This window comes from Choloepus didactylus, chromosome 13 (assembly GCF_015220235.1).
Source record: "Choloepus didactylus isolate mChoDid1 chromosome 13, mChoDid1.pri, whole genome shotgun sequence".
Taxonomy (NCBI): Eukaryota; Metazoa; Chordata; class Mammalia; order Pilosa; family Megalonychidae; genus Choloepus; species Choloepus didactylus.
Genome location: NC_051319.1, coordinates 70992343 through 71005714, shown reverse-complemented (window position 1 = coordinate 71005714; position 13372 = coordinate 70992343). Strand labels below are relative to the sequence as shown.

The 13372-nt window shown below is 34.6% G+C and overlaps 1 protein-coding gene across 1 annotated transcript in view; it reads right to left on the bottom strand.

The window, feature by feature from the left end:
* The window catches only part of ADAMTS19 (ADAM metallopeptidase with thrombospondin type 1 motif 19), a 274154-nt gene that overhangs the window by 12959 nt on the left and 247823 nt on the right, over positions 1 to 13372 (bottom strand). The gene's annotated exons all lie outside the window — the stretch shown is intronic.

Genomic DNA, 13372 nt, shown 5'->3' with positions numbered 1-13372 from the left:
TACATGAACAGCTATGTTTGAAAGGTAACATTGTCATGTAATTCTTCCTTTGTGAAATAAAAGTTTCTCAATGCTTCTCCAAATGAATATGAAAGGAAGTAAAAAAAATAATCCTGTGCTAGGAACTTTGACAGATTCTTGGTATAAAATAACTCAAAAGAAAAAGAACTACATATTTTAGTATTAGAATGAGATATTTCCTGAAGTGACAATACGGGATTTTACCTTAACCATATCATTTTGAAAATATACATTGAAAAAAAATGACTAAATCTACTTATTTGATTAACAATTGATACAGAAAATATTCTGTATTTGCCCATTAAGTTATAATTTGAAGGAAAATATGAATTTGGACATTGAGCTGAAAAGACTTCTATACCTAGTTTTCAGTATGAAGATTCCATGGTTAAATGCCAAACTTTAAAATTTTTGGCTAAAGGTTAGTTTCTACTTTACATTTCAGCTCTTCAGCCACTATTTTGGTACTACAAAGTAACTTGTTACTCTGCTAATTTAGAATACCTAGCTTTGGGGACCATATGGGAAACTATGGTACAAGTAAGCTGTAGAATTAGGTTCAATGATCAACTAGAGAACAGTGATTTTACAGATATTAATCTATGCATTTAAAATACAACCCTAAAGGAATTGTAGACCTCTTCAAGCTGTAAATCCTATAAAACATCCTCTTAAAGATTTTACCAAAGAGGAAGGACACCCAGTAGTAACAATATCACTATAAGGTATTTCCTTAAGGTTTTGTGGGATGATAAATATCAACTAAGTTGGCAATGGTCTCCTTTTGAACTCCTTAAAAAATTCAGTGTGTTTAAGGGTTAAAAATAATAATTCTTACACTTGGCCAGCACAGAGACTACCCGAGAGTCCTTCTTTCTACACTGTGCCAAAGATATATATTTTGGAGAGAATGTGTGTTCTCCAGGCCAACAGCTAAGGAAGGCTCTGTAATGCTTTATTCATTTCCAGCTGGCCTCTGTGAGAAATAGGAATTCCGAAATTAAGGGAAAATTGTCACTGGCAAACAGAGTTCAAAAAATTTTTTTGGCCAAAATAATAGACAATCTTATAGAACCTGAAATAACCTATAATAATAAGCCCCAATCTGAAACATTGTTAACAGCATTTACTTGGATAATTTGTCTTCAAGAATAAATGGATTACTCAAAAGTGGTTTAACAAGAATGAAGTAGCATTCAGAATGAAGAATGAAACTCATCAGGAAACTAAACGATGACTTCTGCTGGAAATTATTAGTGCAGCATTCCTGTTCATTTATGTATACGTTTGGCAGCTCTATCTCTCAACTTTTTAATAAAGTGAGTGTGAAACAAGCATACTAAGGAACAAAAGTTAGATTTTCTTTTTTAAGATTGGCTATTTATTTTGGTCAGTGTTTCAACATCTTTTTAAAGTGGTTTCGTCTGCCTTATTTAACACCTGGTTATTTGGAATTGAACTCATTCTGACTTTGGGGTTTTCTGTCTGTGTTTAATTAATTCATTTTTTTGGGTTCTACACTTCAAACTATTTTTGACTCTTAGATGAAAATGTTTGCATATAGTTATAGAAATTAAGGAAAAGTGTGTGGCAAAACCAAACAGATTGCTATGAATGATTTCCAAATAAGTGAATAAATGTTATGAAAGGACCATCAAAATAATCCAGAAAAATATTTTTTTACATCAAAGAATACATTGCTCACCACAAAAATGGAATAAAAAAACCAACAATTTGCATTAAGAAGCAATTAATAAATGCAAAGTTTTGAGCACATTTGCAATTCTGCCAGAGTTCAGCCGATGAATCACGGAGTGTTGCAATGGGGAAAAAAGTCTATCAAGACATTTCTGTTTTATCATTGTGAAACATCTTCCCACCAGAAAGAACTTTTTGGAATGGTAGTGATTAAATTTCCTTTTCAAATAAAATATTTTCCATGTCTCATCCAACAATTTTCTGTTGAAAATGGACTGGATCCTTCCACGGCCATGCTAGAGAAGTGTTCTTTTTTATTTTTAAATAGATAAATGCTTTGATCTAAAATAGCACTGAGAGAGTTAAATAGCTGTGTACATAAGTTATATAACCTTTAACTTATTTCAACTCTAAATAAACCAAGTATTTACTAGGTCATAGAGAAAATTCTGAAGAGTGCTTTGCTTCCCTCCATTGCTTTTCTTCAAGGTTAGATAATTACTATTTGACCTGATGGCAGGTATTCCAGCAAAATGGATTCAAGAGAATGCAGAAAGAGCCTGCCAGCTTTCATGAAGCTCAACTTTAAGACTTTTTTGGCTCAAATACAGTGACATTCAAATGAGGGTATATTCCCTGAAAAAAAATCACATTTTCGAGTGGTTTACGTTACCATAAAAGGCTAAGGGAGCCATATATTTATATAACATTATACTTGTGAGTTTCATTTTCCTGGGAAAAGAAAAACTAGTCACTAATTCTTTTGTAGTAATTTATATGAAACATCCTAGTTGTTATAGACCATGCCACAGTAGAAAATAAATATAATATTTATTCTCATACAAATTTTTTGCTCACCTGCTGACCAAAAAAAAAAAAAAAAGTTAACACTCCCTTCTTAATAAACATGGGTTCATCCTGTCAGAATTTAGCAGTCATTTATTCAATAAACAATTACTATGTGCAGTGCAATGCTCTGGTCCCTGAGAGAGATACCTGTATGAAGTAAAAGGGAGTTAAGACATGCTTAACGAAACTGAGAAGTTAATGTAATCAGTGAGTACCCAAGGAGCTCTTTGGAAAACCTGGCACTTGAACCAGTCCACAGAGGATTTGGATAACTGGAAGAAACACATTCTAGGCAAGAGAACTGCACATACAAAGACAATGAGATTGCAGAACACACGGCTCAGGCCTGAGCTTAATGGGGACACTGAGTTAATGAAAATGATGAAACCATTGTGAATAGGTTAGGTTCAGAATATTGAGAGCTCTCAATGGCTGAGTGAGTGGTGGGTAGTTGGCAATTTAGCCAATGGTGACTTTCTGGAAGTATTTAGGCTACGGAAAAAGAGGGCTGGAGTCACCCTTGTGAATGAATGGATCTGAGAAAGGAAGAGTATGGCGGTGGGCAAGAAAGGCACTTAGAAAGTGTTATTCTAGTCTTGGTGAAAAAACGAGAAGAAATTCTAGTATTATATTCAGATTAAACAGCAACTGAAGCAAAATCCTATTAGTGCACAGAAGAATAAGAATAAGATGTGCCAGGGGAAGCTTCTAGATTGGGCAGCTGGGGAAATGATATAGACATTTTTTAAGAAAAAGGAAATTGAGAATGGTACATACTTTGGGGGAAAACTGAGGAGTTTTGTTTTTAATATAGAAATTGGAGGAGCTATTGGAATGCTATTGACACTACCTAGGGTAGGCCCCAACAACTCCCTATAACTCAGTCCCCATCTCATTCAACATTCTTGAAAATATATTCTCTTGTTTCTCACAATTTTCCTTCTGCTCCCCTGAATACCCCTTCTCAGTCCCCTTTGTTAGCAGCTGTTTCATCTTTTGCATGCATTTAAAAGTGGGAGTTCCTCAGAGCTGCATCTTTGTCATGCTACCCCTTCTCCTCAGGCACACTTATACTTTCAAAAAGTGAAACACCATCTAGATGCTGATGACCCCCAAATTTATATTTCCAGCCCATACCTCTCCTCTGGTCTGCCTACTAGGCACCGATATTTAACTATTCTATGGACACCTTAAAATAGTCCAATGGAATTTGTAATTGTCCCCCTCAAATTTTACCCTCCTCCAGTGTTACCCATCTAATATCTCAGCATCACCACCCATAAAATCTGCTCTTGCCTGGAAGATAAACTGGTAGTCCTCCTTAACACCTCCATTTTTCTCACCACAATCAACCTCAGTTCTGTTAATTTTAACCTCATAAATATTTCTCAAACCCAACCATTTCTCTCATCTCCTACGACTAACCAGTATTTATTTAGAGCCCTACAATGTATCTAACATTATGCTGAGAACTTTCCAAGAATTATTTTATTGGGTTCATTAACTTATCTGGACAGCAGATCCAGGAATCAAACTCAAGTCTATCTGACTCTGTACACTGAGCTATCTTAACTCTTGAACTCCTCCCCAGAAACTCTACAACATCCTCACAACCTTTCCCTACATACATAGCATCAAATCATTCTCAATATGGTGGACTGAAGAACTGTAAGGATTAAAAGATTATGAGTTTTCTTTTCTGAAACTGTTAATAATTTTATAAAATTAAAAGTAATGTATAGACATGGTAAAATCACAAGCACAGGAAGCCCTTTCCTCTAACGTAACTCATATAAATTGTTTCTTGTATATCTTACCAGAAAATATTTACATGTATAAATGGAATATTTGTACATATCCTTTATTCATACAGTATAACTCTTCTGCATGGTGTTTCTTTACTTGGAGAAATTTTTCTAATCAGCATCTGTTTCCACAAACATTTAAAAGCTATAGAATTCCATAGTTTGACTATATGATTTGTGTATGTTTTGTATATACTTATTTATATGTAACTATGATTTGTATAACTAGTTAATGGATATATAGACTGTTGCCAAATTTTTGTTGTAATCAACGAGGCTGCAATGATGAGCATCTGCATACATATGGTTCGTAAATTATGTGAGAATGTCTATATGGAAAATTCTTAGCAAAGGAGTTGCTAAGTCAAAGAATATGTGCAAAAAAGAAAAAGTTTGATAACATGGGGAAACAGACATGTGGGCACAATGCGCTGAATGTTCTTCCTTTACATAGGGCTTTCTGATTGCACCCACAGTATCCCTCAACCCATTTCTCTCATGTTGCTGTTTCAAGTCCTGAAGTCACTGTGTGTGTGTGTGTGTGTGTGTGTGTGTGTGTGTGTGTGTGTGTGTGTGTGTAGGTTTAACTCTAATTATTATGTTTGTTAGTTTTATTATACTATATGGATTTATATTCAGGGCTATAGTATATAAGCGTATAAATTTTATTTTTCTCATTCATCCTGCTATATATATGTTTTGCCTTCTAAGGTAAACCCTCCATTTTAGGTAGCTTAAGACACGTTTCCTTAGGCTGTGCTCATCATTGATACCGGATTAGTATTTCTACTTGCACAGTCAGAGCATTTGAAATTCAGAGAACCTACAGTTGCTTTGGTATATTTTAAAGCTGTGGGGACTGAGGCTAGGGATGGCTCCACTGCAAACATATTAGGCACTGGTTCTCCATCGGCTGGCGAATGCCAGGGCATCATCACAATCATCCTGAAGACGAAGCTCAGGGTTGGGGCTTAAGTAACTGTTTGTTGAAACACTGTTCCTCTGGTTATGCTTTGTACCCAAAGACTCCATGGAGTGTCTTTCCAACTGACTGCTCATTTGAACATTTTTTTCCTTGCATTTTAAACATATCCTTCTCTTTGGATTTCCTCTTTCTGGATATCCTTTTCTATCCCCACACATCTATTGAGGTTCAATGTCATGAAAATATGATTTGGCATACTCTACTCCTCTAGAAAGTATATCAAGATTGATTATTAACTCAATCACATTTATTTACTGAATTATTTTCAGGTATGATTTAAAAGGTGAAATGATATATTTCCTGAAATGTTGCACATGGGCTTTTACAGGAACTATTAACTTAAGAGCCTGATGATAGGTTTAAGAATCTATCAAGAAGACAGAGTATTAACTCCTGTAGATTTTACTGTTATTATACTATCTCTCTTGTATTTTCCATTCTAAAGGACTGCTAAAATGTAAAGGACATTAAATACATCTAATGTAATTATAGGTATGTGTGAAAGAAAGAGGCAGAAAGAGACAAATTACTTCCACCTGTACATTATAAATTTTCTTTAGATAGAAGATATATACAGATCCTATGTGTCTCCCATTCTCTTTTAGCTGGGTTCAATCATACTAACCAAATGCATTTGACTATTCTGAGTAATTTGAAAAGTATTGGAAAGTCAATTTTTCATTCTTTATCTATGTCTAGGGAACAAAAGATAAGCCTCTCAGGAGATTTTTAAAAGAATTGTGATAGTAATGTGAAATTTTTCCTATTATCTGGCAGTGCAAAGAGACAGAGACAGAAAATTTTGACAGCCAATAGTCTGGAATATTATCTGCATGGTTTCAAAGTCAGTTACCTTCTCCAGGTAGAATGGCGAGTAGTCAATTGTGCTCATTGGATTTTCATAAACATTCCAATAGAATGTATTAATTGAGGAATAGAATCCTATTTATGATTAACAATACTTTCTGTAGTGTGAATAGTTGACTCAGAGACAAGAGTGTTTTCAAAGTAAATGTTCCTATAATGCAAAATACCTCTTCTTTAGGATAACTTGGGGTAGGTGTCCTAAATGTCCAAATGCTTTAAAACCAAGCCAAAGTATCTGCTTACTTTAACTGGTTGATTGATCTGACTTAATGATAGCTTTCAGTGTTATAGCTCCATATTGCTCAAGTTTTCCTGTCTTATATGAATTTTTTTAATTACTTAATTTGTAAGCAGTTATCTTTTCCAAATACCATACTGCATTGATACCATACCATAGGACAGATTTGTAGACATAGTTAAAAAATAATTCTGAATAGAAATGCCAACTCTATGCCAGAATAGTTTTCTAGAATACAGATAATTCCAGCCTGGTTTCAATCTACAAATTTCCTATAGCTGGAACATTTATGTAACTAACCAGTCTTTGAACTTTGAATAATCTAACATGAGTTCTCTAAAAGCTGGGTAACAAACTGATAATACGGTTTGCAAAAGTTATCTTTGGTAAAAAAGAATAAAAAAAAGAGGAAAATACTAACACCAAAGTTTCCTCTTCATGATTACCAAGTACAGAAGCATGTTAAAGGATCTGAAAAATCCTATGGAAAGAGTATTTGCTTATATTGTTTAATTCCAGCATTTCCCATACAGAAAGACTAAAGAACAACTTTTCTTCCTTTAACATCCCAACAGATGAGTTTTTCATGGAACACAATTTTGGGAATGCAGTCTCCTTTAAATAAACATTTTTTTTCCTTATAAAAAATAATAATTCAGGTTACTAGGTGTTGTAGTTTGCTAATGCTGCTGGAATGCAAAACACCAGAGATGGATTGGATTTACAAAAGGGGGTTTATTTGGCTACACAGATACAGTCTTAAGGCCATAAAGTGTCCAAGGTAACACATCAGTAATCGGGTACCTTCACTGGAGGATGGCCAATGGTGTCCGGAAAACCTCTGTTAGCTGGGAAGGCACGTGGCTGGCATCTGCTCCAGCGTTCTGGTTTCAAAATGGCTTTCTCCCAGGACGTTCCTCTCTAGGCTGAAGTTCCTCAAAAGTGTCACCCTCAGTTGCTCTTGGGGCATTTGTCCTCTCTTAGCTTCTCCAGAGCAAAAGTCTGCTTTCAATGGCCATTTTCAAACTGTCTCTTATTTGCAGCTCCTCTCTCAGCTTCTGTGCATTCTTCAAAGTGTCCCTCTTGGCTGTAACTCCTCTTCAAAATGTCACTCACAGCTGCACTGAGATACTTCTGTTTGTCAGCTCATTTATATGGTTCCACTGATCAAGGTCCACCCTGAATGGGTGGGGCCACGCCTCCGTGGAAATATCTCATCAGTTATCACTTACAGTTGGGTGGGGAACATTTCCATGCAAACAACCTAATCCAAATGTTCCAACTTAATCCCCACTAACATGTCTGTCTCACAAGATTGCATCAAAGAATATGGCTTTTTCTGGGGGAGATATGCATTCAAACCAGCACACTAGGATATATCCATTTTATTAACATATCTACTTGACAATGTATTTACTTCATTACAGCAGTTCTCATTTTATCCATTCCTCTAATTCTCAAGCTTCAGGTGACAATGTTTTTCTTTTATTTTTACATTTTACTGGAGTATTAATTTGCTCATTTGCTGTTGCTGCTCTTTCTCTAAATTTGAATGGGAAATAGTTCTGACAGGTGATTGAGCTTCCCTTAAGTGTAAAAACCCACTTAATTTAGTTGTATGAAAACCAGGAAGCTATACATATCCTCATTTGGAGTCCAAAACACTTTGCAAGTTGATTTTAACGGGGTGGAAGTGGACAGTAGTGTATAAGCTAGCACTGGGTCAGTCAAAACATGTGGGAATCCATAATCCTAAGGTCTGAGAATTAGCTTGGCCACAGGGCAGCAAGAAATTTCTCCTTTTGGAGTTTCTGGATCTGGTGCTTTTCCATTTGCCCCTTTTGACTTGGTGCAAAAACACGAGGCTGTGGAGGTACATAAGCTGTTTACATAGTAATCTAGTTTAGGTGGTCTTGATTGCATCAGAACAAGGTTTGTTTCTTTAAATTTCCTTCAAAGATTTACTGAAAGATTTTCCCTTTAGTGGAAAGAAATATCTTCAGTGATTACTTATAAATTCCTACCAACTGTGAAAAGTCAGCACACAATCAGCACTGTCAATGTCAATTTTAAGGAGAGGTAAGCTTCTGTGCAGAAAATAGAAGGCAGACGGTACTGCTAAGAGAATGAGGGGGAAGGTTAGGACAAAGGCCCTATCAGATTTGGGAATAGCTTTTTGCTCCATTAACATATTGAGAGCTTCAATTCACATGCTCCAACTGTAAGAATTTACCATATCAAAGAATAATAGACAAACGGATGTTGTATTTTTGTTTTTGTTTTTTTTTTTTTTAAGCCCCAGAAAGGTAAAATCCAGGCATTTAATTTAGCTACTGACCAAAGTAGATAAAGGTAAGTACAAAATAACAGTAATAAATCTTCTATTTGTCTTTCTAGACTTATTTTACCTATGTCAGTTAGGAATATTTCAAAAAATTGTGTTTTCTATGATCTTGGACGTGCCTGTTTTGAGTTGATTTACTTTATTGATTATGCAACATGGCAACACATTAAGGTTATGAGGCTTGATTATGCAAGTAACACTTAAAAAGAGAGGTGGTATAATTTACTTGATTAATTTATATAGTCTACTCTTGAACTTATTTTAAAAAGTTCAAGAAAAGTAGAATGCATACTTCTCAGGAATGGGGACACTAATTTCCCCATATTTATTCTAGAGAACTAGGACAATGTAACATCAAGTGGTTTCCAATAGCATTAGTAATAAATTATTTTTACTATAAATGTATACACATTTTATACTTACAAAAATAAATTATTAAGCAACCAATGTATTTTATTTTGAATTCTAGCCACAAAATTGTTTCCAGCAAAAAGGCAAAAAAAATTATTGTAAAACATCATTTTGAGAATTCTAACTACATGAAACTAGAAAATCTTCAGACTGTGAATGACCTCAGAATAAGTAGAATTCCTATTAACTTAAATACAATTTTTAGTTGTAAAGCATGTGTGATGGTCAAATTCACGTGTCAAGTTGGCCAAGTTATAGTGTCCAGCTGTTTGGTCACACTAGCACCAGCCTGATTTTTACTGTGAGGACATTTCAGGGACTTAAATCATCGGTAAGTCTATTGCATCTATGGCTGATTACACCTACAATCAATTGAGGAGACTGCCTTCAACAAGGAGAGGCATTTCATCCAATCAGTTGAAGGCTTTAAAAGGAGAAGTGATGATTTCAGAGGTGAGAAGAGAAAATTTCCATCTCTACTTCAGCCAGCCAGCTCCTCCCAGGGAGTTCATGGAAAACTTTCATCAGAGTTCCCAGCTTGCGACCTGCCCTATAGAATTTGAACATGCCCACCTCCACAGTTGTATGAGCTAATTCTTAGAAAAATTTCATAATATTTACAGATATCTCCTGTTGGCTTTTGTTCCCCTAGAGAATCCTGACTAAGACACAATTCTTTGGACTAAAATATTTCTCCTCTCTTTTAGGAGGAATTACATTGATTTCTAGATTCCTCATCTAATTTATCTTCTATTCATCTGAATATATTAGATATAACTATGGTTTCTTTTCCAGGATAAATTAAAAATGATTAATTCATTATACTGAAAGCTTTATATTTATCACTTCTAGACAAAGACACACCTTGCAGTCTGCATAATTAAAACAACCTTAAATGATTTACCATAATGACAGCCTTATTTTCAATTACATTATCTCAAAAGACTTATAATCTCTTGTCGAAAAAAACTACTAATATGCATAATATGACATGTGACCCAAATATTCATTTCCCAGAATGTTAAAGGACTAAATAATTTGAATTGAATTGTACAGACTAAGCCTAAGAATTGTGCTAGAATAATTATATGCAAATCCAAGATGTATTGTGTCTTGTTAAAATTCACTTGAAAGAGTATAAAACACTTGTTAATATTGCACAGAAGAGTGAGTTCTTTAAAACCCTCATAAAGGACTAAATGCCATGTAACAGGTAGATTAAAAAAAAATTGTTTTATTTGCTACTCTACCTCCAATAATGAAACCCAGAAATTGTAAAAGTCCATACAAAGGCAGCAAGTCCAAATACAGGCAGAAAATATGTCAGCATATCATTAACCATAAAGGCCTGTGTTATTTTTCAAGCCTGTGTTGCATACTTAAGACAGCTGAAATGAGTGAATGCAGATTTATATTCTCAGGAAACATATGGGTCATGTCTTCCTCTCCCAAGAAAGGCCCTAAGGCTGTATCTCTATCAGAGTTATAGACTGAGTGAGGCATACACTTGTGTCAATGGTTAATCCAAGCCAGAACAAAGCAGCCACATGTTTGTGTTCTATTTTTGACAACTCTAGTCTCAATGAAAAAAAAACATGAGTGTTAAACAAAGACTGCATCCCATATACTTATGAATCAGAGGTAATAATTTTATCACAAAGGAGATTCTTCTCTCTGAGCATACCTGAATCCATTTATTTCCTCTCTCAAGCTAAGAGCAATTCTTCCATTGTTTACACAAAACCACCCAAAATATAAATGCTAGAGATCACCTAGGATGACACACATGCAGTATACATAGTTCGAGGCTAATCCATATTCTTAACAAGCCTCCATTTAGTCAACATTACATTTTAATCAAGAGTGAGCACTGGTTCATAGGCAATGGGAAAATATAGGGACTTTTTTTCTTTTAATTGATTTTCCTAATGATTCATTTATATTATCAAGAGGAAAGCAGGGTTTCAAAGCCAGACTTTATAGATAGTACATTGAATATTCCAGATAAAAGCCAATCTAAGGCTAAATTTTAAGTCCACCTAGGTTTATCACTAGTTTTAAAATGTAATTAGAATTTGAGTGAAACTGCCAGGTTAAATGACCTCAGAGGAGCTTGCAAAGCACATATCTTGCTGCTATTCCTGTTCCAGAGACATAGCTGATAAGAATCTATGTATATTTCTTTTGTCCATGAATACTTTAATCACTGAAACCTAATGATCACAACATTACTTTCTTTCTCTGTAGTTATTTGGGGATGGTCCTCATTGTAATATGAAAGTGATATCTCAGGGGTATAAAAGAGGGTGAATCAATAAAATCCACATGGAGCCACTGGCTTTAATTTGTGCAAGCTGCTGTTTGAAACTGAGCTGCTGAGCCCTGTCATAAATGAAGAGGGAGAAAATGGCTCTAAGGAAAAGGGCAGATGCATATTCATATAAAGAGATTCCTAATGAGATAAAAGAACACAAAATATGCTGGATTCTCTAAATAAGCAAAAAAAGAAATGCACCAACAAAGGTAAAAAGGCAGGAATAAAGATGAATCTTTTTGGAGTTACTCATTTCTTTGCTCACTCACTCATTAAGGGTACGTTCTCAATGGGTAGCAATACAGTAACACAACTAAACAAATTTAAAGAAATCTAATTCAAGTATATTTAAAAATTACATACACATAATTGTAATAAAATTGAAAAATACACTTTTTCAGGTTTAACACAAACAAAACAAACTCAATGCTCTTTATGATCTCCCCTTATAATTTGGGGTTTTCCTATGTTTTAACCAGAGGTCACCTAATAGGCACATTTTATTAATCAGAAGTAATAATATATGTCATGCAAATAGGACCTACTAGTCATTTCCATACACAGTGATGTAGGAGCCTACAGTTGTGTGTCATAAATTATAATAAAACCTGGATCTTGTTTCTTGCATTACAAAATTTTTTTATTAATTGGAGTTAGCATTCATCATTTAAAATATTTCAATTAATTGTCCAAGTTGGAACAAATATAGCTCATTTATTTTAGTGATTTTCAATTTTTTTCTTAGAGCAGAATTGAATTATTTCTTTTAAAGAAAACTTGTCTGGTATTTATTTCATCAACCAAACGAAACAAACCCTTTTCCAGCAAGTACTTTCTCAACTTCCTCATCCAATCTGATACCTTCAATGCTAAATACACTAACGCAGAAGTAGCTTGAAAACGCTGACATTGTCTCTTTTCCTTATTTTACTCATGTGGAAACAAAGATGCAAAGGTATTCAATGGTTTAACCATTTTATGCATTTATGAAAGAGGGAGACTAAAACTCTCCCCAGGTCTCCTGACTTCCAAGTCAATACCTTTCTCTATCATTCTCTTCTATTTCACTCACTTAAAGATTTGGGGGGAAAAAAACCTGAACATAACAGAAATAGCTGTGATTATTTTTGAATCTGATGCTCCTAAATGCTATTTACTCTGAAGTGTCAGTTTCCTTACATGGCTTACTAGTTAAAATCTGCACGGATTGGGCTATTTCTTAATTCTGTAGTAAGTATGCATCCTTTCAAGAAAGAGTTCCAATTTCAACTTTGAACGTTGCAAGTAATAGAAAGAGAGAGTAGTTTACTGAGAACTCAGATGTGGTACTAATGTGCAAAACTTTCATTAGGGAAGAAAGGCATAAATAAGCTCAAGAAAAAAAAGCTTAGAGTTTAAATGTCGGGGATTTTATTTTGGGCCAAGCTGGGCAAGCTGGATAACCACAGTGCTTTATCCATTGAAAAGAGATCTCCCAGAATGATCTGTTTTAGGGTTACTGATAAATGACCACCACCCTCCATACCAACATATTTTTTTCATTTATGAAATAAAGGGGATGGAGTGGCATATTACATCTCTTCTCAATTCTAGAATTTTATGATTCTGTGACAAGCAGCATAAAGTATCCAAGCTGAATGTGGCAACACCTAGAGGATCATTACATTAATACACTTCTGAAAACAAGTATTTAAAAGCTTCTTTCATCCAGATCTGATCAGATTTTTATCTTACAACAGAGGGTTTACTCACACTTGATAGAATGAAGATATGAGCTACTTTCTATAGCCCCTTTATATATGGGTCCCTACGTTACTCATAAAAATTTTAAATAAGAATT